At 40.0% G+C, this 6,371-nt stretch overlaps 1 protein-coding gene across 9 annotated transcripts in view; it reads right to left on the bottom strand.

The window, feature by feature from the left end:
- Nucleotides 1-6,371, bottom strand: part of DISP1 (dispatched RND transporter family member 1) — a 174,937-nt gene that overhangs the window by 158,307 nt on the left and 10,259 nt on the right. The window lies entirely within an intron of this gene.

Below are 6,371 nucleotides of genomic sequence, written 5' to 3'. Positions count from 1 at the left end.
AAACCCTTAGTTCAACAAGCCACATATGGATTATCTGTGCCCTCACCCCATCCCTGCTTTAAACTGTTCCTGGCCGATTTTTTAAATTCTGAGTGGATTTTTTCTCTTCTACACAGGAGGCTTCCAGAGCTTCCCCATCTGTACATTTTAGAGAACAGAAATTAATTTCCATACCTAAGAAACTTCAAATGACAAATCTGCCCCCCAAACTACAATATAATCCCAAATACAGTATGAATGCCTTAACTTTTTGTTCCAGTACAACCCCCAACCTTAAAACAACGTGTCAAACAGTCAACAAGGTGACACAGTCCTCTTACCTGGAATAAAAATGCTAAAAGCTAAAACTGTTTTGAAAGAAACCAACTGGCAGCCACTAAAATTAAAGATGAAAAGTTCTATTTGACTAGAAATGGAAAAGCCTGTATGTATACACAGACTCTGAGAGGGCGTTGTGGACTTCCAGGAGTAGAAAGCATAAACAGAGCTGACGGTGTATAAAACAGAAGGCATCAGGGCTTGCTGTCCAGCGGAGTAGTTAAGGGCTGTGGCCCTGAGGTCAGGATGCCTGGATTCAGATCCCAGCCCTGATGACGGTATAACACAGGCAAGCTATTTAGCTTCCACACAGGTCAGTCTCTATCTGTGAGGCTGGCAAGACAGCCCTTGATAGGACTGCAGTAAGGATTAAATTCGATATGACAGAGTAAAAGCCCTTAGCACAATAATCGACACACGGTAAATATTTAATAATTGTGAGTTAGCTATGGAATTATTATCCTATTTCTAATACTATTTTATAATACCACACTACCAGAAGTGTCAAAAAGCACCTTAAGCAGTGGTTAAATATATTTCAGTTATTCCCTGATAGTAGATAATCCTAACGCCCACTATACAGCATTCGGCAAACACAATAACCAGATCCAATGCCAAAGAGCCACAAATTAAATAATTAAAAATTATTAAGGCATAACAGTGGCCACTAACCTGCTCACTTGAGCCCAGAGATCTGATTACTAATAATCAGGTTACAGTATTAAGAGACTAATGAAATTTTTCTATAATATATGCTGCTGTGGTCTTGAGAGGCAACCATATAAAACCATAATAAAGTCAAAAAGAATCAAGAACCACCAACTATTCTGTGGCCACAGCCATTCAATATGCCCACCTCACAGCCTGAGCAGCTGGGGGACGGCATCAGCGACAGGAGGCCAATCACAACAGCTGAGTTCCGTGGGGCGAGCACCCACAGCAGATAATTCTAAAAGTGTGGTTTGCATTTGACCCTGACAGCCTAAGAAAACCTAAGCAGTCTCAGGGAAAGTAACACCTACATCCAAAACCTACAACTCGGGGACGAAAAGAAAAGACTCTTAAGAAAGAATGGATTCTTACACCACTCCCCGGGGCAGAAACTATTTGAGACTGCACTGTGAACTGGCAGCTATCACCATCAATATCCCCAGAGCCAACTCCTTGAGCAGGAATCTAATAACCACTTACTCGGTAGCCACTAATTTACTCTTCGTTTCAAAGCAGCTTTTTATCTTGGTTTTAAAAGAATGAAAGTGTCTAAAATTCTCTTTGCAGCAAATGGAAATGCATTCCATCATTACCCCCCATTATCCTTTTCAGCTGGCAATAACTTGTAGTTTTAAAGCAGAACAACAAAAAAGAGTTTGGGCGATGCTCGTCAAAGCTTGGATTCCAGCCCTGCCCTGCAGCCCGCTGTAATTTGAGAAAGTTCCTGCTTCACATTCCAAAAGAAATTCTGTGAACAGCCCTCTACATTAACTGCCACCTCTCTTTGTGTCACTGTTTTTATCCGTGCAGCAAACATTTTGTAAGCGTTTACTACATTATGGTTCCATCCTTGAAAGAAACATTTATCCTTAACACCCTGATTGCATTTCACAGACGTTTAAAGTACAACAAATGGATCACAAACACTACTGTGAAGTGTGTGGATGTTAAAAAGAATTCTAGAATCAACATGCTGCTCACACTCTCCAGAAAGTACCTGAGGGTAGGCGCCAAATTTAAGGCTCTTTTGAAACATAGAGGAAAACAGTGTACAATCAAAAGCAGACAGGCTTTAGAATTAGCTCCACCATTTGTAAGTGTTATAAATTTAGACAAATTACTTAGTCTCTCCAAACTTTGGTTTCCTCACCTAGAAAAGAAATATAAATATCTACCTTAAATAAGGCTGCTGCAAGGGCTGAATCCAATGTGTATTAAATGCCCAGTACAGTGCCAGGCATATAGTATATGATCAATAAATAGAAGCCAGTGTTATTAGAGACATTTTCAACAGGAGGAACACATTTAGTGGTGACTTGTACTCTTTGGTGGAAAAAATTCATCATGTCAACAGAATTTATTATTACTGTTCTAAAAAGACAAAGTGAAATCATAAGCTTCACGGGAGAACCTGTAACTTGATACCATAAATTAGTAGCATTTACCTTTTGGCAAGGTGGAAGACAGGAACCTGCAATTAAGAAGTGAGTTATATTTTATAAGAAGAGTATTTAAACAAACAAACAAAAAAAACAAAAAACAAAATGAATGTAGTGAGATTACAGAGGAAGGACCTAAAGAAGGAAGAAAGTCAAAAAGCAGCTATACCGATTTGTCAAGTGGAGAAAGGTCCTGTCTCTCCCCATTATCCTTTCTCCTCTTCTCAACTCCTCTAGGGAAGAAATATGTTCTCTTGGAAACCGGGAGTCCAAAAAAAGGAAGTCTGAAGAGACGAAGTAAACAAGCAATCTCTATGTATTAAACCACATACTAACACTTTGGACTAACAGGCTTTTGTTTGGTTTTACGAATTTCACTTTAAAATACATATCCAATTTAAATAATGTATCTTAGGAGTAGGTCTATCAGTCATCCACGCTTCCTCTGAATTAACATAACCAAATAATTATGGATCAGCTATCAGTTATGAGGGAAATGGGAGATTTCACTGGGGGGGGGGAGAGGTTAAGGTACAAAAGAGAGAGAAATGGGTGATTCTAAGGCACGTGGCACCTGTGAGATGAGAAAGCACCATTACCTAACGGAGGACACAGCAGAGCAGGGGAAAGAAGAGTCTGTGTACCGGCGAGGGTGTACTGGCGGCCCAGGAACAAACGCTAATAGTCAACAAAGCCCCTCCTCTGGCTCCTTAGGGGCATTAATGCCCGGCCTATTTCCCTGAAAATCACATGCTACTGCAGATTACCAATATTTATCAACTCTAGGACTATGAAACAGGATACCACGTAATGTGAAATGCTGGGGTCTGCAAATACAAAACTGTTCTACATTATGATCAAACTATAGAAAAATGATCATTCAAAGATTAATGTTCATTTAATCGCATCATTTTTTTAAAAAAAGCAGTTAGAGGTCACTCAAAAGAAACATTCACATTTACTTCTTTGCCCTGAAGGCCTCTTTCAAGATTTTCTGAACTCCTTTTGCTTGGAAATGCAGAAATGCAGAAATTTCTCAATTTAAATTTAAACCCAGCATACAGACCTGTGCAGAGATGCTCTTGTCCAGCCCTAAGGGTTCCAGAGAGAACCCTACTCAACAGATGTTCGAGTACCAGCAAGGCTCCTAAGAATGAAACTAAACACTCCAGGTTACTCTGTTCTGAGCAGGAGCGAAATGGCTCCCGGGTCTGGTTCAGAAATAATCACACTGTAAAGTTGAAGCAGATACTCTATGCCTCATATCTAGTCATCTCAAATTTGATCCCATACACTGAAAAATTCTGTTATTTGACTACTATGGAGTCTACATCCATAAGTGCTTTTATATCTTAAGATGCAATTATCAGAGAAAATGTCTTTTTAAGTCAGTTCTCTTTGGAGCTGGCCTCCACTGAAATACTTCATTTTGTTTTTTACTCAAAACCTGAAGGAAATAACCCTTTGAAGAGGAACGAGAGAAGTTGCTTCAAAATCCCGCACCTTCACTCCCCTTTCCAACTGTATCTTCCTAGTTATAGTCCAAAGTGCAAAAAAAGTAATAAAATTAATTGGAAATAATGCCATAGTTAAGTACATCATTTCAATTTGATGAGATGAAATTTGCAATTGAAACACACCCCTCCCCCCCAAAAAAGGGCATTGCTTATTCAAAAAGACCAGGCCTGTTGATCACAGAGCTGAAGAAGTCTATACGGTCAGAGATATGTACCCGCCTGGAAATACTAAACCTGAAATAAGAAACCATGCTCAACAGCTGTGGGTGGGCATAAAGTAGATGCAATGAGTGAACTTAAAAGAAGGGGAGAAAGAAAAAGGTCCTCACTCTAGTGATAGCTTCTGGTAAGACCCTCAGCCAGCTGCCAGGATACAGTATATAAATGCTATCATTTTTGAGTACTACAAGCCGGGCATTATGCTAACGAGCACATTACATTGTCTCCTTTACTCCCTCTAACAACTATGTGCAGTGGGTATTAATATGATTATTTTGCAGGTAAGGAAGTAAACTCAGATGATGCCCAAAACCCTGCAACCTTCTAAAGGACCCACTGACATCCTAGAATGTTTTCGCTACGCCCCATGGAATCCTTACAATCCCCTCTTGGGGGATTTGCAAACTCCAGGTCTGTGCTGCTTGGAGAGCACTTGGGTCCCAACAGCTCCATGTTTCTCTACTAACCTCCTCACGAAAGAAAGCTCTCCCAGCAACTTCTTCCGAACCACACGTTCTCCCAACTTGAGGTCTTCTGGAATATCCCCTGGGAATCATCTGATGGCTAGCCCGTACTTACTTGTGAAATCTCTCCAGGCCCTATGGGTATCCCACGTCGCTGTGGCCCTAAGTGGATATGCTGTCCACCTGTACACAATGTGGGACACACCCACTTCTCTCTGCCCACCCTCCCCCCAGTGTCACCGAGTGGCCTGAACATCACCTCCATTCTCCTAACTATCAATTCATACGCAATCCCTTAAGTAGGTACTCAAAATCACCCTCTCTTCAGAAAACCCCTTTACTAGCTTCACTTCCCTGTAATCACTCTGGTAGCAGAAGAGTACTGGATTAGATCAGATCCGGCTTCTAATGATGGTTCTTTTATTCATCTGTGTTACCTGGACAAATCACTCCACCTTCCTGGGACTGCTTTCTCAACCACAAATGAGGAGAATTTGACTAAATAAGCTCAAAACTAATTCTCACCTCTAAGAATTTTTTATGCAAAAAGGCTAGCTAGCTATAGCATTAACTTATAAAAAACAAAAAAAAATTGTTATAAAATTTTTAAATTATTCAAGGCACCCTAAATTTAAAAAATTAATACACAACATATAAAAACCATAAAAAAGAGAACTTTTACATTTCAAAGGGTGACAAGGTTGATTTAATACCAATAATAACATCCATGACAAATAGATATCTGGTCTCTGTTTAAGTCCCAGTGACTGTCTTGCTCAGGACAGTTCCCATAATTAGACTCTTCTCCAAGCTAGAGAGTGTTTCTCCATGAGGGACATCCGTTTTCTATTCTTTATTTGACACATGAATGAAGACCCAGGTAATCCCTTACAGACTACTGGTCTACGAATATAGACGTTCTAATCTGTACTCACTATGCAATACTTTAATATACCAAACATGTTTTAAATACTGTGATAGTTGGTCTCATGGGTGAACCTGGTTGGGCTACAGGACTCAGTTAATTAATCAAACATTAACCTAGGTGTTGCACAGAAGGTATCTTGTAGATGTGGTTAATATCTACAAGAAGTTGACTTTAAATAAAGGAAATTACCCTCGACTGAGTGGGTGGGACTCACCTAATTAGCTGTAGGCTTAAGAACAAAAACTGAGGTTTCCCAGAGAAGGAACTCTGCGTTGAGACTGGCAGCATCAACTCCTGCCTGACATTCCAGCCTGTCAGCCTGCCCTATGAATTCTGGACTTGCTAATCCCCACAACTTTATGAGCCAATTCCTTAAAATAAATCTCCTTTGAAACACAAACACACACACACACACACACACACACACACACACACACACACACACTGGCTCTGTTTCTCTGGGGAGCCCTGACCAAGACACCAACATACTGAAAGACTCAGACTGGTATTTTTTTTTTCTTTTTTGAATAAGGGTTAACAGATGTCTGTTTCTTGTAACCTCTTTAAAATATTAAAGTCTTTTTTAAATGAGAAAGTATTTCAAGTAAGTGCTCAGAAGGTTATTTTGTTAAGTTAGTACTTCCCGCTCAATGCCAACAAACCAGCAACACTGCTCCATCACTGTGTCTTTCTTTACTAAAATACATAGGAGGGAAAAAACAGTGATAGTGCCTACATGGAATTTTTAAGCTCCAAAACTGATTTCAGAAGAGTG

The sequence above is a fragment of the Ursus americanus genome, chromosome 2 (genome assembly GCF_024610735.1).
Source record: "Ursus americanus isolate L20-20 chromosome 2, mUrsAme1.1.p, whole genome shotgun sequence".
In the NCBI taxonomy this organism is placed as follows: domain Eukaryota; kingdom Metazoa; phylum Chordata; class Mammalia; order Carnivora; family Ursidae; genus Ursus; species Ursus americanus.
Note: the sequence above shows the minus strand (reverse complement) of the source record. Positions and strands in the feature narration are given on the sequence as shown.